At 45.8% G+C, this 20,912-nt stretch overlaps 1 protein-coding gene across 2 annotated transcripts in view; it reads right to left on the reverse strand.

The window, feature by feature from the left end:
* The window catches only part of PDZD4 (PDZ domain containing 4), a 30,769-nt gene that overhangs the window by 7,308 nt on the left and 2,549 nt on the right, over positions 1-20,912 (reverse strand). The window lies entirely within an intron of this gene.

Here is a 20,912-nt window from a genome sequence, read left to right on the forward strand (position 1 = left end):
CCATCTCCCCAAGGAAAGGGGAGGAGAGGGGGACCCAGCCTGGCAGGACTCGGGCATGACACTCATTGCCTGAGCTCAGCAGCCAGCAGCCCCAAATTGATCCAGAAGAGGGGTGTCCATCCTTCATCCTGTAACTTAGATTCCCATTCCCAGTTCTACCATCCTGTTCCTCACTGTCATCTAGAATATGCAAAACCACCTCAGGCAAGTCTAGGAGCCAGAGGAGAGACCCACATGGGGCTGGTATCTGAGGGATGGGGTCAGCCCGCTCTACAGAGACAAGAGATCTCTCTCTATGCCAACAGGCCTTCCTCCAGCAGATCCCAGAGCTTCCTCGACCTTCCTCACCTTTAGCCGGCATGGAGGTGTTTTAGGAAGGCCCAGACCAGTGTCATCTGGAATCTGTAAAATGCTTTAGAATCCTTTGGCAAGAGTCTAACAGCATCATCAGCACCCCAAACATGTTTGGTACAATACCAAGGTGATGGGGGAGGGGAGGGCAGGGGGTTGATAAATATGAGCGCCAAACATTCATGAAGCTTCTACTAGGTCCCCAGGCTATGCATAGCAACATGGAAAAGGAATACAGAAAAATGTTAACAAGTCCCTGCCCTCAGAAAGCTTCTGATATGGCTGGACAAGAAAACACATCCACGTGGAAAGATAGTTAACAGTACAAGGCAGTCTATGATAACTAAATGTCAGAGGAGGTGAGAAGGCCTTGTGCTAGATCTCAAAGAACAGTTAGAAATGGAACAATCTCCCCCTCCTGTTAGAGGGGAGAATGCATTCTGGGGGATGAAGTATGACAAAAACAAAGTCCCAGAGACAGGAATGAGCTTGAGGGTGGGGGTGTGGAGAGGAGATCAGCCTGGCCAGAGCAGGGGTGGGGGGCACGCAAAAGAACAGTAAGAGAAGAGGCCAGATTGGGAAGATCCACCATTTCTAGTGTCCAGATACAACTCCTCTATCTTCCAGACCAACTGAGCCCAAGACAATATTCAGCCAGATCTCTGTCTCTGTACCTTCTTGGCCATATTTTCCAAACCCTTCTGAGGTCGCTTGGTTCTTTTCCCCTTCTAAGCCTCACTGGCTCCAACTCCCTTCCGGCTTTCCCACTCACCCCCCTCCTAACCTAAATTAGCTGTCTGAAAGTCTCTCCCAGTGTCTGAAGGAAACCCTAAGAATCCTGGGAAACTGAATACTACCTAACACCTCTAGCCTAGTCTAAGGCAACTGCTCTTTGATGCAACATGTCCCGCCTTTTGCAAGGGTCTGCTGCACTGAGGGGTAAGTGACTGATTCATACAATTACTACATGGCTACAATGCATTGTTCTGGGGAAACAGTAATTTTTCAGGATTTTTTCATTCAAGTTTACAATCAGGATCACCGATTTCCAGCTGGAGGGAGCCAAAGAGGTCATCTAGTCCAATCTCCTGATTTTAAAAAGAGGAAACTGAGGTCTCCTATTTAAGAAGAGTTGATCTGCCCACAATCACACAGGTAGTAAGCAGCAGGGGTAGGATTTGAACCCAGGGCTTCTGCCTCCAAAGCCAGTGTCCCCTGAGCCTCACTGCCTCCACTGGGGGAATATGACACATATACAAATAAGTCTAAGGTAGAATGTGACAGGGGCAAAGATGAGAAGCTGACAAAGTAATCTCGAAAACCCAGGGAAGGAGAAATATGGCAAAATGTTATCTCCAAATATTTCTACATGGCTACTGCCAGCACCTAGGTATCCCCTAGCCATCATTTTAGACAAGAGCTTACCACGTATTATCTTTGATGGGCCTGCACCAACACAAGCACTACCTCCTTGCCCTCTGTGTGGCCACTTCCAGGCTTCGAGGGCACAAGTAGACACACTTCCTGGCTTCTTAACAGAGTGAGGTATAGCTAGAACTAACTCAGAGCCCTCTGTTTGGGACAAGAGAAAAAGCATCCTTCGCTGGTGGATGAAAGCCCCTTGTTCTTGGTATGGCTAGATGGGGGCCCATGAGCAAATGAGATGGCATTTTGCCTCTCACCGGATTTCCAAGTCCTTCCCTGTGTTCTCACGGCAATGCTTCCTTGTTCAGAAGCTGCCAGTTTCTTGGCAGCAAATATGGAAGTGGAAGGTCTTTACTCCCCTCTGGCATACATAACTCTTCCCTGGGCCTCCAGCCTTCACTTCTGGGGCAGCACAGACTTGTGCTGTGACTCACTATATACTAGGACTGGCTGCCTGCTGTATTGCCAGTCAGGGAGAGACAGGGGGAGAGCTGGAACAAAGGACCAGGGTGGGACAGTACTAAGGCTTCTACAGAATGCTGGAATCCAAGGGGTTGACAGGAGCAGGGAAACCAGTTGCTTAAGTGGATTCAGGCTGCAATGGGTCAGGAAACAAGGCCTCCTGTCAGAGGAGTTAAACATTGGCTGACTCAGCCCACCTCCCTAAGGCTTCTAGCTTCCGTGGTGGCTGCTTGTCTTTCCCTGTGATAACAGGCTAAGAAGGTCTAATGTGGCCCTTCCTTACTCAGCTGCAGTGCACATAGTGAGGCATGTTGTCTTTTCATCTGGCTAGACTTCTCTGGTTTCTGCCCTGTACAACTGCCAGTAACGCTATTTGGGGGCATTTGGTAGTATCTATATAAAACAACAAGTAAAATCTTTCATCATTTTCCTTCATCCCACTAAACTTTTTTTTTTGTTTGTTTGTTTTCATCCCACTAAACTTTTTCGGTTATTGGGGTATTGGGAACTCAGCTCTTAGGCAAAGATCTAAGGCAAAGAGATACAAGAAAATAGATATCATGTGCTCTGACAAGCATCTGTTTCAGGGAGTGTCTCACGAGCATTTCCAATCATTTCCAATAAGCTAGATGAAAAAGAGGTCACGTGTCTATAGGCAGGATGTTGCATTTTCACAAAAAGCAGCATGTGATAGCTTATAAAGCACACACACACAGCATGAACTGGAGTCTGCTGTTTAGTGAAATGTGCTCACACCTGTGGTGTACATGTATGTAAAGAACAAGGGTGTGTCCATGTTCACTGTGATTACTATGAATCTAAGGAATCATGAAGTCACGTGTGCGTGCGCGTGTGTGCATGGGTGTGTGTGTGTATGTATGTATATGTGCACCTCTCCCTGAGGTATGCATGCTCTCACTTCCCACACTTTCACCATTGGGACCTGTGGGCAGGGATCCTGGGTGACATCGGGAGGCTCTGCCACTGTCTTTTCTCTGTATGGCTGCACAGCAGCTAGGTTGCTATGGAAACTGAGCCCAGGCTGTGGAAAGGGAGCATGGGCTGGTTATTGAAGGGGCGCCATGTCAGGATGTCAGAGAGTAGGGGGATGGGGTGGAAAGCTGCTGCTGTGTACAGGCTGTGAGCGTGTGGGTACAAAGGTGCAGAGAGCCTGACATGGAGATCAAAGCTGGTGCCTGAGCCAGGTGACAGGAGCTGGATGATAAAGCAGTCTCCGCCTCTAGCCCACCCCACTTCCTAGCTCATGTTCCTTCAGCACTAATCGAGTACTGTTCCCCCACCCCCCAGCTGTTCCTCCCGATCACTGAGTTGGCACAGGGCTTGGGGAGGGAGGGACAGACGGACATGAGATTCCTATGATTTCTTTCACTCTTTCTGAATGGCTAAATATTTACAACAGCAGCTCTCCTCTTCATTAGTGGGGGGGGAGAGGGCAGAGTGGGAGAGTACAGGAGCAAGCCCCAAAGTGATGAGGATTGACGATGACACAAGATGATGGGAAGGGATGGGGGATGGGAAGCCATCCTCTTCTGAAGCTGCCTCCAGTGCTGCCCTACCCCCCCCAACAAAAAAGTCTTTTTTAGAGTCTAAAAGTCATTTTAGAGTCTTGCTACAAAGACAAAGAGCCAGACACCCCATGGAGGAGAAGAAGATAGAGCTATGCAAAAGGATGAACAAAATGAAGGAAAAAGGGACAGACACTTTCGGAACTTGGAGCAGAGTCAGGGAGGAAAAGAATGAATGCATGGGCACCATGGCTTCTTGGGAACTGGGCATAACTGAACGGAAGGTGGGCAGAGGCAATTTCTGAAGCTGCCTCAGCTAAAAGGCTGGAGGCGAGAGAGAGGCCATAAGGCCCGAGGAGAAAGAGCACAGACACCCTGGACAGCAGCTAAGGGCACATGTCTAGATTCATTTTTAAAACATTGCCTAAGCTAAAGCTTCTTCACCTTCCTTCCAGCCTCTACCAGCCTCTACCTCCCCAACACAAACATACACACACACACACACACACACACACACACACACACACACTTCTGGACCTCTCTTTATGAAGGCTTGTTCATTCTTCACCTTCTTCTCTGCATCTATGAACACCCAACCTGATACTGAAGTGAATTGGAAAGAGTTGCTGATGCCCCCAGATCCTTCTAGAAGAATATGGTCTGTCATGCAGCAATACCTCAGGAAGAACAAGTGTATGCCTAGACCCAGCAGGTTTTCAAAAAGACAATGAGGGACTCACTAGTATCCCCTCAAAGAGGGACATAAGCATTAGCTGCCATAGCCATCTGGTCACCCAGATTCCTCTCTGTACAAGAAAACTATCCCTATGTTGAAGTGAAGGCCAATCTGGTTTGAGACTGACCTTGGCCAACCAGGAAGTGCCACAATCACAGAAATCACAATTGTGGGCAAGCTTGCCTGAAAGGTCTCCATCAGCACCCTGCCATCCACCCCCCCACATCCTCTAGCCACCATGCTTGCAGAAGAATACTCTGGGCCTCAATCCAAGGCAGCACAGCTGGTTATTCAGGAACAGGTGGAGAAAGGACGAAAAGGAGAGATTGCAAAGGGTGAGGGAATTCTTCCTTCTCTTCTGGATCCATTTTCTCCTTAGGAAACTCTGGGCCAAGTTCCTGGAGCCCCGAAGAAAATATGCCAGTTGATTCCAATCTCTAGATGCTCCCTAACAAACACTTAGGAACCTTGCCTTCTTTAGCCCCGAGTTTTCCAGAACACACATGGAGAAAGTGAGTCGAATCTTTGGGCCAATGTGTCTTTGCTTTTCTCATTCCCTCTGACAGCACTTTTCTTTTTCTTCTGTTAGGTTTATTCTCTCTGCACATCTAGCCACCTCATTGTCTCTCCCCTGGCATCCTGTACCACACTCTCTCCACCCCCTCCCATTTTCTCTTCTTCCAGTCTCTCCTGACTCTCTGTCTGCTTCTTTTTACATAACGATTCCTCTTCAAATTGACACGCAGGCCTAGGCCTTTTCCTTCACACCTGACCACCTCTCTCTGCCCCCCCCCCATTCCTAGCCCACATATGCTCACATTCACACACAGGCCTAACTGGAATTAACAAGACACTATTGACAATCACCTGGAAACACATACAGGTAAATCCACACCTGCCACTGAAGAGCTGCAGCGCCAACATTTTATGAAAAAGATATTAAAGCTTGTGATGGCCAATCTTGGTCCTGAAAAACAACTGACAAGCCACACTTCCTTCCTTTTGGCTCTAGAGGTTAGGAACAAGAATGGAATGCTGTACGTGAGGCCACAGCATTGGTTTTGCTTGACTGTTTTTCTTTGTTACAAGGGAGGCTCTATCAGGAATTGACTGTGGTGTAAGAACAAAAGGCATTAATAAAACTTTTTTTAAAAAATTTATTAGAGCCACACAGGAAGGCGTTTGGGGAGATGGACATGAACAGGAGAGTACCAACACAAAGAATGAGAGTCAAAAGCAAGCCAATGAGAGTGTGTCCATAAAAATAGAACACAAAATGAGACAAATACAACTACACATTGTGAGAAATTTGGGCAACCATACATGCACACACATGCATGTACTCGTGCATGCATGCATACACACACATACACATACACAGGGAGGAAGAGCCACACAAGACAGAACTAAGCTGCAGACAGCTCCTCGACCCTTCTCGTGGTACACCTAGCACAGCTGGGCTCCTCAACTTCTCCCAGCTTGGCGGGTAGCATAGTAGAGCAAAAAGATCAGTGGACTTGGAGCCAAAAGAACTGGCTTTGTCACTTCCAAGCTGTGTGACCTTGGGCAAGTCACTGAACCTCTCAAGGCCTCAGTTAGAAAATGGGACTAATCCTCATCTCCCTCATACAGTTCTTGTGAAGATCAGATGAGATAATGTATACAAAGTAAGCTGTAAAGTGCCATATAAATCTGAAATACTATTGGTATGGCTAAGATCCAGATCTACCCTGCAGGGCAAGCTTTGAGGACTTTCCTAGGTGAGCAGAAGTCCACCGAGGGGGCAACAGGTAGTGGGAGCCTTGAAGACAAGCCTGGAACATGAAAGAAAGGCTAAAATCCAGGTAAGGAATTAAGGTGACAGGTATGAACACCAAGGACCAGGAGAGGCTCTGTACTGACACTGAGCAAGCTAAGGACGCCCGAGACAAGTACCAGTGCCAGCGGGCAGCCTGGTCGTCCCAGCTGGGCTGGCTCCTGACTCCATTTCCTCCCACTTGGTTTTTCTCTTTTTCTTCTTCATTCCTTTCCCTCAACTCTGTACCCTTTACATCCTTTCCAGAAGAGGAAAGGAATAAGCATTTCTTTAACAATGCCTATTATGCACCAGGCACTGTGTTAAGTGCTTTTTTTTTTTTTCACCAAGAATTTCCTCTTCTCTCTCTCCATCCATCCACTGGACTTGTTATGGCCTTCTCCCCTAACACAGCTTCAGAAATCACATGAAGACACAGGAGCAAAAACATGTGTGGTGTTGCTACAATCAGAGGGGCATGCAATTGATCTGTGGGGACAGGAAGGTAGCAACTGCTGCCAGGGGTCCTTGGAGGGCACCAGTCTCTCTTCTAATTTTGAGGCTTCCTGTAGGCACAGGAGGAGATAAAAGTGGAAAAGGCCAGTTCTAGGTTGGTACTTGCTATAGTTGGGACCATCATAGTGTGGTTGCAAATTTGATTGTACTGACATTTGCATTGTGTGTGGAACTACGAATTGATCCAACCATTCTGGAAAGCAATTTGGAATTACGTGAATGAAGTGATGAAAATGCCCACTCCCTTTGACCCTTCAATCATCCCATATCTGCTCCTAAGTTTCAGTCTCTCCTTATCTACATAAGACTCCTTCCTTCCTGTAGGTAGGCTCCTTCCCTACTTACAAACATATCCAGATCTCCTTCATCCTTAAAAAAGCCTTCACTTGATCTGACCATCCCCTCAAGCTATCATCCTATATCAGTCCTCCCTTTCCCAGCCACACCTAGAAAAAGCCTCCACTTTCTTACTCCACACTAACTTCTCAACCTCTGACACTCAGACAACACTCAACTGAAACTTCTCCCTACACAAGTACAGATGATTTCTTAAATGATTGCTCCGATGGCCTTTGTAAAAATTCTGACCCTTCTTGACCTCTCTGTTGACCACACTCGCTCTTCAATAGATTTTTCACTCTATGCTTTCTTCCTGGTTCTCCTGTCTCTTTTGCTGGATCATCATCCCTGTCCCACTCTCTACTCCTGGATGTCTCCCAGCGTGCTTCCCTAGGCCCACTTCTTTCTTATCTCTTTCCACACACTCTCTTATTGATTTTATCAGCTCCCACCTGTTCAATGATCACTTCTATGCAGATAACTTCCAGAGTTATATATTCAGCCCTAACCTCTCTCCTGAGTTCTAGTCTTATATCTCCAACTGGGTGTCCAGTAGGCATCATGTCTAAAACAAAACTCGTTATATTTCCCCCCAAATTCTCCCTTTTCTAAACTTCTCCATTTCTGTTGGGCACTACCATCCTTCCTGTGATGCAGGCAGGTCAGCCTAACTGAAGCAGAGACAGGAGGCAGCATGTGCCAGGCGAGTAAAACCATAACCACCTCAATCACCATCTCCCCTCAAACCCTGATGGAGACAGCCCAGGGCTCTAAACTCAAGAACCTTGGGGAAACTTCCCCCAGACCACCTGTCCTGCTTCTAAGACCACCAGCCAGACCACTGGCCCTGCAGCCATCATCCAAAGAAACAACCCCTATGGAGAAGGGACCAGCCATTCCCACCAAGTGCTAGCCAAATGCAGGTAATCCAGCCTAATTAAAGCATCAAAGAACCCTGAGAGACAAGAGGCAACTTTCAGCAGGCAAGTCAAACCACCACCACCATCTTGACTACTATCTCCTCTATTTGCCCACATGAAGAAAGCCCAGGGCCCTGAACCCAAGAGCCTTGAGAATAGCAGTGCACTCCAGACCACTGGTCCTGCTTCTAGCTATGGCCCTGCAACCATCATTGAGGAAAGAAATCACTGTAGAGAAGGGATCTACTTTCCTTGCCAATACCAAAACCAACTGCTAACCAACTGCCACAGACTGGCAAGTAATAACAGTACTCCCTGAGACTACCCATCCTGCTTCTAGCTCAGTGCCCTCAAGCCATCAATCTGGGAAGCAACCCTAGGAGATGATGCAGCCTTGTAACTGCTCCTGCCAGAGATGTAGTCACAGCAACTAAAGGCCTAGAAAAGAAAGTTCTTGTCCCCAAAATCGTTAGCACTGTCAAAGAGTTCAATATCAGAAACGGGTATGATTTTATCATTGGAAATGACATTAAAGAAAAGCCATCACCATCTACTTTGCTGCTTCACCCTAAGGACTATGGGATCTTTCCAACTCACTTGGAAAGTCAGATAGGAAATGTCTCCCCCATTAGAATGTATCTTACTTTTCTATTTGTAACTCCAGCATTAAGCACAGTGCTTTGCCCCCAGTAAGCACTTGATAAATGCTTTTTTTTTTATTTATCCATTCATTCATTCTGGTCACCCAGATTTGAAACCTCAGACTTGATTCTTCCCTCTCCCTTACTCTTCATATCCATCAGTTGCCAATCAGTGATTCTATTTCCACACTATATCTCATATCCATCCCCTTCTCTCCATTCATACAGTTGATTATCATTACAATATTGTTGTTGTGGTGTAGATTGTTCTCCTGGTTCTGCTCACTTCCCTTTGTATCAGCTCATATAAGTCTTCCCAGGTTCCTCTGAAACCATCCCCTTCATTGTTTCTTATAGCATAATAGTATTCCATCATATTCATATACCATAACTCGTTCAGCCATTCCTCAACTGATGGGCATTTCTAATTCTTTGCCATTTCTGTCATCTTTTTTTTTTGTGGCTAGGCAATGGGGTTAAGTGACTTGACTAGGGTCACACAGCTAGTAAGTGTTATGTGTCTGAGGCCGCATTTGAACTCAGGTTCTCCTGAAGCCAGGGCTGGTGCTCTATCCACTGCGCCACCTAGCTGCCCCCGTTTCTGTCATCTCAGCCCATCTGATGGGTATGAGGTGGTACTTCAGAGTTGTTTAATTTGCATTTCTCTAATTATTAGTGATTTAGAGCATCTTATCATATGACTATTGATTGGATTTCTTCCTCCGAAATTGTTCATATTCTTTGACCATTTATCAATTGGAAAATGTCTTTTATTCTTAATCAAAGTCACTTCATCTCTCAGCCTGAGATTCATCGGTAAAATGAGGATAACAATAGCACCTGCTTTGCAGGCAAACCTGAAAGTGCCAGATAAATGGCATTATTATCATTAATATCATTATTATTATTAATAATCAGCTGAATGGATTTTTTCCATTTCTTCCCCCGCCTCGACACCCTAAAGCCACCTGACATTTAGCTGCTTTTTAAGTTATATGGCTCTCATTTCCATACCCCATGGGTGTATGGTTGTCAAGAAGAAAAGCCTCCAAACTGACTGTCAGCCTGATATAGTAGAAAGCCTGTTGGCCTCAGAGCCAGGAGATCCAGGTTCAAGTCCTGATTCTGACCATGGCCAGCTCATTTCATCTCAATGCCCACGGAAACTCTCTCGGATGCTAAGCTACAAAGAGCTTAGGGTCTACCTCTGTGGAGAGGGTTTCCATACTAGGAGCTTCCTGAAGTGATGACATCATAGGGCTGAACGCCCCAGCTCTCCATCCTCCAAAGGGCTAAAACTCCCCTTCTTCTAATTCTCCCATTGTCCAGAGTATTCTTGAGTTCCAGAGGTTTGCTTCATCCTTCTCTGCCCTCTGATATCCCTGGCACATGTGCACTCCTGCCCTTGCCCCCCAACCCCTGCAGTCCCAGCTCCTCCTCCTCCTCCCTAGCGCCCCTAGAGCAGTGAGCTCCTTCCTAATTGCAATGATAATTCACATTGAAAGCAGGTGTTTAACTACTGGGTTGACCCTGACCCTGACCCCTCCCTCCAGGAGATATAAGAAAGAAGAAAAGGACCCACAGGTACCAACTTATTTCTAGCAGCTCTTCTCACAGTGGCAAAGAACTGAAAAAGAAGGGACTGCCACCTATCAACTGGGCAGTGACTTCACAAGTGATGGAATATGAAGGAATGATGGAATATTGTGATGCCATATGAAATGATGAAAGGAAAAAAAAGAAAAAAAAAGAAATGATGAAAGGAACGATTCCAGAAAAACCTGGGAAGACCGGTGTGAAATGATGCAAAACAAAGTGTGAAGAACCAGGAGAACAATTTTTTTGGGAGGGTGAGGCAATTGGGGTTAAGTGACTTGCCCAGAGTCACACAGCTAGTGAGTGTTATGTGTCTTGAGGCCACATTTGAACTCAGGTCCTCCTGATTCCACGGCCAGTGCTCTATCCACTGCACCACCTAGCTGCCCTCAGGAAAACAATTTATACAATCACATCAACACTGTAAGAACAACTCTGAAAGACTTATGAGCTCTAATAAGTCCAATGACCAGTCTCAATTCTAGAGGACAGGTGAGGAAGTATGCTACCCACTTCCTGACAGAGAGGGCTCAGAGATAGACTTGGGGTGCAAAATCAGACATATTTCTTTGGACATGGCCCACATGGGAATTCATTTTTCTTGACTATGCATACTTGTTTCAAGAGTTTTAAGTTTTTTGTGTTGTTTTTTTTTATGGTGGGGAAGGGGAGAGGAAATGGATTTTTTGTTAATTAAAAAAAAAGACTTTATTAAAAAAAGAAAGTAGGTGTTTGCATTTGAAAACAAATTAAATGGAAAGAATACAACAAAACTGAAATTGTGCAATTATCATAACCAAGTATGGTCCCCAAGAAAAGATGACAAAACACCTTCCATTGGAGAAGTGGGAGACTATGGGTGTGGAATGTAGCATGTAACTGTGGTCTGTGTGGGGAAGAATGATGGGTAGAAAATGACTGTGGTCCATGTGCCAGTTGGTTTTGTAAACTGCGGTTTGGTTTGAGGTTTTTTGGTTTTGTTTTGTTTTGTTTTAAACCTTTGATACAAGAGCAGACTCACTGGGTGGACAGATTCACTGGATATTTGGAAATGAATGTGTTGCAACAACAAAAGGCATCAAAAAAGAACTAACCAAAAGTGAGTGTTAGCCAAGTTCCCCAAAGCTGGTCGAGATTTCTCCCTTGCATTTGGAAGGCAGAGGCACGGAAGGCTGAGCGCTGGCCAGCTCCTTCCTGAGGCCGGTGCTGAAACGTGGCCACTCTCCCGAGCCTGGGCCAGCACCAGGCTCCCTCGTCAACACCTGGGTCCTCCAGTCCCCTCCAGGAGCAGGGAGACAGTACTGCTGGCAGCCGAAGCAGCCCAGGGACACCCCCATTCCCTTGGGTTGGTCACAGCAGGCCCCAGGGGGAGGGTGCACACAGGTGGCGGCTTGGGCTGGGAGGAGAGAGGAGGGAGTGAGTATGACAGGTGCAAAGGGTTGATAAAGGGCTTGGCAGGCTGTGGGAGGGTGGGCAGGCAGGCAGACAAAGAGGCAGCAGCAGCAGCAGCAGCAGCAGGAAGGATGCAGCCTAGTCAGCTTAGAATGCACAGCCCTGTCCCACTGCAGCCTGCGCATGCCCATATCCCCTGTGCAGGCCTGCTGGGTGAGTAGGGAGCCTGGGGCCTGGGGCCTGAGGTCTGGGAGCAGACCTGCCTGGGTGGAGATGCTGCCTTGTGCTGGGAGGAGAAGGCATTTCAGCTCTTCCCCCAGCCTCGATCTTGGGGAGATGGGAGGAGAACCCCATTTTCAGCTCTGAGTCTCAGAAAAGACTCCAGGGAGCTGAGGCCTGGCCTGTGGACCCTTTCCTACTTAACCCCCCAAAGGAGAATTGGGCTGGGTGAGATCCCCACCAAGAAGATGCTGCTCTCCATGCCTCAGTCAGCCAACTGTTAGGGTCCCAGCAGAGCTGGTCTGGGTTGGGGAGGGGGGAGCCTACCCTGAACCAGCTGGACAAAACGGGAAAGAAGGGGGGGGGTCAGTGAGGGGCTCCAATCCTCCTCCAGTACCACTTCAAGTTCACCTCTATCATCCTTCCTAATAAATGCTGGTCTTCACAGTGCAAGGATCTCAGCACACTTTGCACATTCTTTAATCCTCTCTGGGAAGGCGAGGTTGGTGTCAGAGAAGGAGTGGCCCGAAGTAGGAGACCAAGCCCTCGGGCCCCTGGCTACCGACTTAGGGTATAGCCTGGAGCAGCTCATTCTCTCATTTCTCTGTAGAAGCTAAACTAGGTGGCTTCGAGGTTCCTGCCATCTCAAGCTGGCCAAGAACGGTATTCAGCATTTCATATTCTAAAAGTCAAAGTCTAATGCAGGGACATCTACAGCTTCTGCTGGAAATTGGGCCCATTGATGATCCACAGCAAACACAGCCACAACCCAAGAGATCAGTCTCACATTTCACTGCTTCCTTGGACCCACTGCATTCCTAGCTCCTTCCCTGCCTGAACCAAGCTACTGAAAGAGACATTTCCCCCAGTTAAGTGAACATCAAAGGGGAAAGGTGAGGCCCACAAGGAGGCAGAAAGCTTCAATCTAAGGAGGGCTGGATCTATACACTCAACTTATTCAATTATACAACATAACTTCCTAATTAATTTTTAAGCACCATATCATGAATTTGGCAGCCCCCCTTCACCTCCAATTGGTCCAGCACCCATGGGCCCTCATCACGCTTCCAACCCAGTCTACCTTGGCAAGCCTCGCTACCAAGATGACTCTATGCCAATCGCCTCTGCCAACCAAAAGCCAAAGGGAAGAGAAGAAGGGAGGAATGAGAGAATGAAGAATCCTCTTATTTAAGCTCCACCCCTTTCAGGGGGGCTGCCTCCATACAAATAAGATAGCCTTATCATAGGCCAGGTGCTTCTCCATCACTCTCCCAAACACCCTTTGTTGTGAAAAGTTGACTAAGTGAAATTATATCATATCTGAAATGACAAGTCTTAAGGGGGTTGGGGACAGGAAGCAGAGGGCCAATGGGCTGGAGCAGGCACAAGAAAGGCAGAGAGAGCTTATGGCTTGACCCATTTGCAGAGTAATGCTGCACTAACCACAGGTCTTTCTATTATCAAATTAGAAGTCATTTTCTCTAACATTTTCTGCTGGAATTGGAAAAGCAAGGGAAAAGCCTGGTTGGCAGTGATGCTGGGGCATCTTTGGAGCTCTGCTTTAAGAGTAGAACACAGAGGAAGAAAACAGAAGCCACAAACCACCGACATGAGAATCTCAGGAATACATTTTGTATATCACCAGCATCAGTCATCTATCAAATGCCCACAATTTTCTTGGTACCATTTACCACTAATTGACTATGTTTCCCTTCATCCACCTTAGAATTAATCTGGCTGAGCTAATGGCACTGTCCACCCCCTGTGAAAATCATAAGGATCCTCTTTACCCAGTACTCATCATGGTAGCATCTTCAAGCACCTAAAAGGCATTACCCAGGAGAAGCTGGGGGGGGGGGGGCAGATGGCTTATTACCAGCTTCACCACAAAGCCAGAGGGAGGTCTGAGAGGTTTTGGAACCCTTACCACTAGACCACATAAATCTCAAGATTTCTCCCTATCTTGGCAGCAAATACACAGCAGGTAAGAAAATGCTTTTAATTCTGTGACTGTAGGTCTTCCTCACTGGCCTTGTACACTGAAAGTATTAGCACCTCAAGGGGAATCATTTCTTCATATTTTGCTTTCCTGAGACATTAGTAGCTGAGACTAATGTTGGAATTGACCTGTTTTTCATCACACTGGAAAGGTTCCTGGGGCCCAGCTCTACTACTTACTAGCCATGTGATCTTGGACAAATCACATCCCTTCTTTGGGCCTCAGTTTCCTCACCTGTCTAATGGGACAGTAGTCCCTATATTATAGCTTTCATGGAGCTATTGAGAAGATCAAGTGAAAATTAATGTAGATAAAAGTTATTCACATCTGGCAAAGCACTCCATGCACTCACTATATTCCATGTTCTGTGGTACCCAATTTTGAACCCTCTGCTACTCTACTAATCCTGAAAGGCTTTGTAAGAGCAACTCCCCTGCTCAAATGCTTCCTTCAGCCTGAGCTCTTAATGAAGTCTATGCTCCTTTACCCCAGAATGGAAACCAGACCACGATTGCAGAGCAAACCAGAGTGATTCCTGTCCAAATGAACAGGAGTCCAGAGAACAGAATCTGCTCTCAATTTCAGAGACTGGTACCTCCTGTCTTCCTCTGACCTCCCCCAAAGAATCTGCCAACATGATTTTGTCACCTCATCAGCTCCATACTGAGGAACCCACAAAAGTCCATCAATACACAAAGGTCACCCCAACACACACATATCACCATATCTCCAACAAAAGCCCTGGCTGGATCTGGGGCAAAGGGCACAAGAGTCCATGTGCAGACGGGGCAGGATAGTAGTGCACAGAACACTAGATTTGGGGTCACAGGACCTGCCTTCCAATTCTAGCTCTGCCACTTACTATCTCTGTGACTCTGGCCAATGCTGAGCCTCAATTTCTTTATCTGTAAAATGGAAATCATAATCCATCCACTATCTCTCCCCCAGGCCTGTTGTGAGGAAAGTGCTTGAAAGGCTTTAGAGTGCTATAGGAATATGAGTGCCGTTTATTAAGGAAGATTAGCCCGAGTTCTCTCTTCTAGATCTCAGGAATCAAATAACAAGGGCTATGGGAAACCCTTCAATAATTCTTCTGTATATTCACAAGTGGGAATTCTTTTTTTAGCCATTAACTCATGAATACCACCAAAAGCCCTTCCACTTGGAGGCTTTTAACTAAAGAACTAAAAAATAAAAATTTTAACAGTTCAAACACGTGTCCTTAAAACTCCAGGAGAAAGCAAGTATCCCCCTGCAAGGGAAATGACTTGGGGGGGCAGTGTTGGTGTCTCTCTTCCCACAAGGCATGGCATGGCAGGTGCCAGTGGGTGCTGTTCCTTTATCTCAAAGTGCCTGGCATCTATGGGCGAGACCACTGCCTAGGATATTGGCTTTGGGGGATATAGTGATTAGTTTTGCAGAATTGGTTTTTTTCTTCTCTTTTTAATTCTTTATTATAAGGGATGGCTTGGAGTCTTTGGAAAAGGGAGGGATACTATACATGTAGTCTATATAAAAAGATATAAACAAAAATTGATTTTAAAAATCTTACAGTGCCTGGACAATGTGCCTCTTTACGTCGGAGGGGGACTCTGGATGTAGAACATCGCAGCCGATGTCAGCAGTAGAATCATTTATATTGACTGGTTTTGCTGAACTGACTTTCTTTGTTACAGATGGAAGGCTCACTCAGTTGAGTGAGGGTAGTAGATATGTGGAAATGACTACAGTTCCAAACAAAAAGCATTAACATTCATTTTTTTTTTAAATCTAAAACCAAAACAAAGCTTTAAATGCCTAAAGAAGAAGTCCAAATCCTGGTCACAAGGTGCCTCAACTAGTATGAGCTTTCCATTACTTGGTGACTAAAAATGAGCCACACCTTTGAGAACCAGACAGAGAAGGGTGAAGAGATAAGTAAAACTCTCACTGAGTCAGGAAATATCCCACCTTGCCTGTGAGAACCATCTGCCAGGACCACAGGCATCCAAATGCAGGGATAGTCTTGCTCTGGGAGATGGCTTGAGCGGTTTCCAAAGGCTAAATGGGAACCGTGATTTAAGAGAGAGGAGAGAGTGTTAATCAAGGCCAGGGGCCTTGCAATGGAGAGTTACATGGGTCCCCAGGTTGTAGGGACAAGGCTGGGTGGGATTAGGATTTGGACCTTCTTCCCCAACATAAGAACTTTACCCCTCCAGAGCACTTTTAGGAAACAGTGATAAAGAGCACATCGGCATTTAGGAGAGAGTAGACAATCTGGCTCAGTGGATAGAGCACCCAGCTTGGAATTAGAAAGACTCATGTTCATGAGTTCCAATCTGTGTGACCCTGGGCAAGTCACTTCACCCTGTTTGTCTCAGTTTCCTCATCTAAAATGAGCTGGAGAAAGAAATGGCAAACCACTCCAGTATCTCTGCCAAGAAAACTCCAATGAGGTCACAAAGAGTCGGACACAACTGAAAAAAATGACTAAACAACAGCAACAACAAAACAAACTATAGACGATAGAATCTCATAGTTAGTTAGGAGGGTCCTCAGAGGTGATCTAGTCTAAACCCATACATGAGCAGGAATCTCCTCCAGGAGATTCCTTGGCAAGTCATACCAGGCCTCTCTACTTGAACACCACCCCCCACAGTGATAGGGAACCCTGCCTACTGGAGTGGCCCATTCTGATTTATACAGTTACTGGTAGGAGGGTGGTCCTCACTGAGAGCCCAAATTAGCTTCTCTATGCCTAGTCTGCCCTCTGAGGCCAGGCAGAACAAGATAAATCTCTCCTTCAAATGACAGTCCCTTCAAGTACTACACTTAAAGACAGCAGCATTCCTGCCCAACCCCCAGTCTCCTCTTCTCCAGCTAAGCACCCTCAATTCTTTCATAACCTATATGGGGTTTCTATTCCCCTCACCTTCCCAGTTACCTTCCTCTGGATGCAATATGGCATACAGAACCGAGGCTCCAGATGTGGTCTAACCCAGGTAAAAAGGAGAGCTGGACACTATGGTTCTAGTGATGCGCCCTAAGAATTCTCATTTCTCCCTCTCCAGTCTCATTCTGCTAGATCCGGCTCCCACCCTGCTCCCACTTTCCCCAGCTTTTACCTACTCAAATGTTCCTCCTCTCTAGGATTTGCAAAGGATCTATGGGCATATCTGAGGAGTCCATAAACTTGGATGGAAAAAAGTGACATCTTTATTTTCACTAATCTCTAACTGAAATTTAGCATTTCCTTCAATTATAAATATAGGCACTAACCCTTATTCTGAGAAGGGTCCCAAAGGCTTCCCCAGTCTGCAAAAGGGTCCATGACCCAAAAGAAGTGAACAACCCCTGTCCTAGACGATAGGACTGGGAAAGAGAAAGAAGAGAGACAACAGTACAGCCCCGGAAACACTGTACAGAGATACAGCCCTTCAGGCCAGCCTAGCTCCAGAAGAAGCCCTGCTCCTTCCTCCTCCACCTGAGAGCAAGGACTCTCCATGGTCCCTTTGCCAGTGGGGCTAGGGAAGCCTATGGACCCCTTCTGAGAATCATGTTTTTAAATGTATAAAATATATGATTATAAAGGAAACTGATTACATTGAAATAAGGTTATCAAAAATTTTAAAAACCAAGTTGAGATAAGGATAAGCCCCTCTTCCTGAGAGGGAGTAAAAAGTTCTCCTTATCCCTTTGAGGAGGCCTTGGTTCTGGTGCTCACTGCAGTTTATGTACCTAAGCAGCTAAGATAAAGCTGGACTTGGGACAGGAAGCCCTGATTTTGAATTCTGCCTCAGAAACTAGCTGTGTGACCCTGGGCAAGTTACATAACCTCTATATGTTTCAGTTTCCTTATCTGTTAAAAAAAAAAAAAAGTGGGAGGGAGGTTAGACTTATGGTGTCTAAGGTCCCTTCCAGCTCTAAATCTAAGATCCTAAGATACGATTATACCTTTGGGCTCAGACTTTAAAAGGGAACTGATTATACAGACTCCAGAAGACTAGAGATGGGGAGCCCACCCAGAATAGTACTATAAGTCAGGAAGACTGTATAGGTCTCTGGGAGGCAGAGGCCCACCAAAGAGGGGGGAGGTTACTTGATTCTCTAACAACCCTGTTTTCCTCTTGCAGGGTTGCCCCCTCCATGGTAGTACTGATAATATGAAAGGCTGTACAGGTTTAGGGGGAAGGCAGAGGTGAGTTCAGACACTAGTCCTTTGTATTTTCTGTGAGGTGAAATCAAACCTGTCCTTTATTCCAAATTTTGTTAGCTTACGTGCTTGCATGGGAACTGAGAACCCTTTCAGGCATGAGCCCAAAACTGGTACCGAGAAAAACCGTAAGTGGAGGAGCAAAACAAGCCAATTTCTAATATTTCTAGGTGAAAACATAGATGAGGGCATGAACCACAGAGATTATTAGAGAAAATTCCCTAAGACCGACCCCATTCTAGTTGAGTTCAGGGCTGCAGTTACACAGAGGTAGGAATTACTCCTGTCAAAAATTGGCCACCTTTGACTTCATTCTGAAATCAAAGCAATAACATTAAACAAGGAGGACCATAGCAAAATTAACTCCAGAGAGCCACAGACCAAAGAAGTAGAGATGAAATGTTGGGCATTGAATGGGGCCAATATTAAGAAGACTTACGCTGTTGCTAGCTTTCTGGTCTAAATTCATCAAGATCCTCACGTGCAAAGGACCATAGGGAAAAGGTGTAAGCAGTTTCTAACACCTGGACTCCTAGAATCTCAGGGACTTTAGAAGTCACCTAGTCCAACATGAGTCCCCTTTACAACGTCCATCAAATGGACATCAGCTGCCACTGGAACACTGACTCTTCATACTGTTATATGGTGCTCTCCCCACAACAATGCTGTAAATTAAGTGGGGCAAGTTCTCACTTATTTTACCAATAAGGAAACCGAGGCTTAGAGAGATAAAATGCCTTGGCCAGAGGCCCAAAGTTAGTGAATGCTGAGTGGGACCTCAAGCCCAGCCAGCACTCTTTTCACTGACCCTTAGCAACCAGAAGCTCACTATCTCAACAGGCAGGCAGTTCAGTCCCGGCCATTGTTGGGTTGCTCTAATGGTTAGATAGTTCTTTCTAATATTGACCTGCAATCCGCCTCCCTTTAATTTATACCAGTGGCCTTAGCTCTGCCCTCTGGCGATACACAGAATTAGTTTAATCTCTCTTCAAGATGACAGCTCTTAATGTATTGGAAGACATCTGTCACCATCCCCTCCATTTCCTCCCCTTGGCTTCTCTTCTCCAGGTTCAACCCTAGTCCTTGGTAAGCTATGGTTTTAAATCCCCTCACTAGTCTGGTAATCTTCCTCCGGGTAGGTTTCAGCTTATCAATGTCTATTGAAAGGTGATGCCCAGAACTGAACATAATATTCCAAATATAGTCTGAACAAGACAGGAACACTACATGCCTCTTGATGGATCCCAAGAGCACGGTAGCTTTTTGGACTGCCAAATCGTAGACTGGGCTCATAACTGAATTTGAAGTCTACTAGAACCCTAAAATCACTAAGAAAAAAAAAACACACTACCTGAACTGTCATTAAGCCAGATCTCTCCAGTCTGCTACTTGGGCCAATCTGAGTACAGGACTCTTGATATTTAGCTCCATTAAGTATCAGCTTCTTGTCCATTGTTCTAACCATCAAATTCTGAGTCCGTCATCACTATTTCTCCCAGCTTCATGTTACCCACAAATCAATAAGCATGTCATTTATCCAGATCATTGACAAAAATGCTAGACTTGACAAGGTTGAAGACTGGTTCCTGTATGTAGCACAGCAGAGCAGACTTGATTTTTTAGGTACACTCTGAGTGTGGTCATTAAACCAGTTCCCTATCTCCTTAACTATACCATCATCCAACCCCTATTTCTTCAACTTGTCCACAAGGATGTCAGGAGAGATTCTGTCACAGGCCTTGCTAAAATCCAGACATGCCAAATTCATAGCATTCTCCTGATCTTGCATGATTTGTTCTTATGAACCCACAATGGTTCCTAGTGATTACTGCTTTCCCCCTCAATGCTCTGAAACGATCTGTTTAATGATCTGCTAGAGAATTTTGCCACGGATCAACATTAGGCTTACTAGTCCAGAGCCTCTGAAATCCACCTTTATCCCCTTTTTGAAGATCAGAACAAAATTTGCTCCTCCCTCTATGATTCCTTAACAATTGCCAACATCTGTTTTGAAATGATATTTGTACATTATTTCAGTACCCAGGAATGCTATTCATCTGGGTCTGCTGTTGAACTCACTCATTTAGAGCAGCAGGTACTCTCTTATTATCTCTCTTAATCATGTTTATTCTACCTTTTCCATTTTGAAGGTAACTCTCAAGAGGGAAGACAGAAGCAAACTTCCTCCAGATTGCAAATTCACTCCATGTTTGGCAGCCCGGGGCTCTAAACCCCAACTGCATGTCTCCTCCACATCAAGATCAGCATGAGCTTCCCACCAGAGCCCTTGTCTTTATTTTAAAATAACCACAGCAGCAGTAGCTTACATTAATATAAGATTTACCAAGTACTTCACACATATTATCTTATCTGAGCTTCACAACAACCCTTGGAAGTAAGTACTACAAGCATAATTTTCCCCATTTTGCAGATGAGGAAATCAAGGCTTGGAGAGGTTATTACTTTCCCCAGGTCATAAAGCTAGTAAGTGACAAAACCAGGACTCTACAAGGTGACTCAGCCACTAGCCCGTGTTTAAGTTCAAAGTCTCTAAGCCTCAAATTCTGATTCTTCCTCCCAACCCAAGGAATTTTTTACCCAAATATTTATTGAATGTTCAAAGCAGAGGGGTGTTATGGTCATGGAAAATACTTACAGTAACCATCTTTAGTTAAGAGAATCCCTTCTCCTTTCCCTTTCATTGTCCTAATTAATAATAAACATGGAAGCTATGTCCCTTGCCCCACCTCAAGATCTTTCTCTCTCTCTCTCTCTCTCTCTCTCTCTCTCTCTCTCTCTCTCT

This window comes from Vombatus ursinus, unplaced genomic scaffold (assembly GCF_900497805.2).
Source record: "Vombatus ursinus unplaced genomic scaffold, bare-nosed wombat genome assembly UNPS02015024.1, whole genome shotgun sequence".
Lineage (NCBI taxonomy): Eukaryota > Metazoa > Chordata > Mammalia > Diprotodontia > Vombatidae > Vombatus > Vombatus ursinus.